General features: G+C 39.2%; 1 pseudogene; it reads right to left on the minus strand.

Annotated features, from left to right (window-relative positions):
- Positions 1-364: 364 nt before the first annotated feature.
- Positions 365-2457, minus strand: part of LOC127748373 (uncharacterized) — a 14830-nt pseudogene continuing 12737 nt past the window's right edge.

The following is a 2457-nucleotide window of genomic DNA, read 5'->3' on the forward strand; positions in this document are numbered from 1 at the left end:
CTATTGCCTTCATATTAGTTGTATCTGGATAACCAGAACTGGATCCTCTTGTATGCAACAAATACATTTTTTCCTTTTCGTTCACAGTTGTATAAGAACCAAACTCATTGATAAACTACCAAAAGGTGTTAAAGTTACTATACACTCATACAAATCTCAAGAAAAAGGAAAATTTCCCCAATGTCATACCATTAGTACCGAAGCTGGACTACAATTGACCACTGCCGCCGTTGATGTAGGGGCGTCTCAGTGCTGCGAAGACGCTTACCCCTCCCTCTCATATTGTTTTCTTGTATTGTTCTTTTTTTTGTGACTGAAATAAAGTAAACAACGAAAAATAAAACAAACAAAACAAAGGAACTGCTTAAATAGAGGGACATCCCCGTTTAAGACTACTCTTAAACTCTTCCCAAGGTGAATGAAGCTCCACATGCGAAAGTTGTAACTTCATCGCCATCTTTGCCATAGCATCTGCCACCATGTTTGCATCTCTCAATCAATTGAAAGTCAACACGCCAATTCCAATCCATGATACCTCTTATTTTGAGCATCAATGGATCAATAAACCCAAAACCATCTTGAGTAACAAGATTAAATGCTTCCACACAATCCGTCTCACAAATAACATCTCGTTGACCCACATCCCAAGCTAAGAGATATCCTCTCCAAATAGCAAACAATTCTCCTTGAAGAATACTATTACTCTCAATCATTCCCAAACATCTCCTTTGCCAACTCCCATTACAATCTCTAATAACACAAGCAAAACCAATACTATCACCCGAACCAAAATAACTAGCATCACAATTAATCTTAAAAGTACTAATGGATAGGAAATTCCAAAAATCATTTAGAGCAGAGGGAATGGATATATGTTGTAATTCAAAAATATTCCTAAGTTCCTTTTTTGAAGTTAATGCCAGACAAATCACTTTTTCCGGAGGCCAAGTTTCATCAGGATTAAAGATGTCATTATTCCTTGCTTGCCATATCGACCAAAGTCCCGAAAAGAACTTGAACAGATGCTCTCTGTTATGATACAAGAACCAGTTCTTCAAATCTAAAGGATGATAAGAAATATTCAACCTATGCCAGACAAGCTGAGCTTTTGGACAATCCCAAATACAATATAAAATCGATTCCTGGCTAGAAAGACATCTTCGACACCTATCTGATGACGACATCACTCTTCTAAAGCGAAAACTTGCAGTAGGAAGAGCTTCCTTAAGACACAACCAAGCCAAAAACTTGTGCTTTTACAGAACAAGTTGACGCCAAAGCCAAAGCCAATTCTCCTGCTCCTCCCAACCAAATAGCTGCTTACACAACCACAAGTAACTATTGCGTGAGTCATAGACTTTGGCAGTAGACCCACACCAATACCAACCCACTTCCGGACCTACTTGTTCATCTGGATTGTAAGAAAGAATATTACCTTTCAAATTTTGAGATAAAGGAGAATAAAGAGTATCCAAATTCCATCTACCAACCGACCAAATATCCTATATCCAGAGATTCGAATAAAAAATGTGAACATAATTCATCTCATTAGATAACCGTCCTTCTCTCCTCCAGCTAGAAAACCAAAAATTCCGATTCAAACCTCCAGTATACCAAGCAAACCCATCCTTCAACACTTCCCAAGTCTTGCAAAGACTCCTCCAAATGGGAGAGTCCTTGTTCTTAGGATAGCTAAAACATTCATATAGAGATGATTGGTATTTGGCATCTAACAATTGGACCCATAGCTTGTTTGGCTGTTGGAAAAAGGTCCAAACTAGCTTCCCAAGAAGAGTAATATTTACACAATAAGGATCCCTAATCCCCAAACCTCCATATTTTTTTGGAGTAACTAGTACCTTCCAACTAACAAGATTCAATCATCCTTCCATCAACTTGTCCTTTCCAAAGAAAATTCCTCATCATAGACTCCAATTTACTAATGATTCCTTTGGAAAAAAATAGAGACCTGCATCTGGTACGTGGGAATAGCGGCTGCAACAGAATTAACCAAGCAGAGTCTACCAGCCCGATTGAGTAAACTCCCTTTCCAGCTTGCTAGCTGGTGGACGAAATTGTGATCACTACAACTTCGCACAACTAACCAGCAAGTGTACTGGGTCGTCCAAGTAATAAACCTTACGCGAGTAAGGGTCGATCCCACAGAGATTGTTGGTATGAAGCAAGCTATGGTCACCTTGTAAATCTTAGTCAGGCAAACTCAAATGGGTATGGTGATATACGAATAAAACATAAAGATAAAGATAGAAATACTTATGTAAATCATTGGTAGGAATTTCAGATAAGCGTATGAAGATGCTTGTCCCTTCCGTCTCTCTGCTTTCCTACTGTCTTCATCCAATCCTTCCTACTCCTTTCCATGGCAAGCTTAAGCAAGGGTTTCACCGTTGTCAGTGGCTACCTCCCATCCTCTCAGTGGAAATGTTCAACGCACCC

The sequence above is a fragment of the Arachis duranensis genome, chromosome 1 (genome assembly GCF_000817695.3).
Source record: "Arachis duranensis cultivar V14167 chromosome 1, aradu.V14167.gnm2.J7QH, whole genome shotgun sequence".
In the NCBI taxonomy this organism is placed as follows: Eukaryota; Viridiplantae; Streptophyta; class Magnoliopsida; order Fabales; family Fabaceae; genus Arachis; species Arachis duranensis.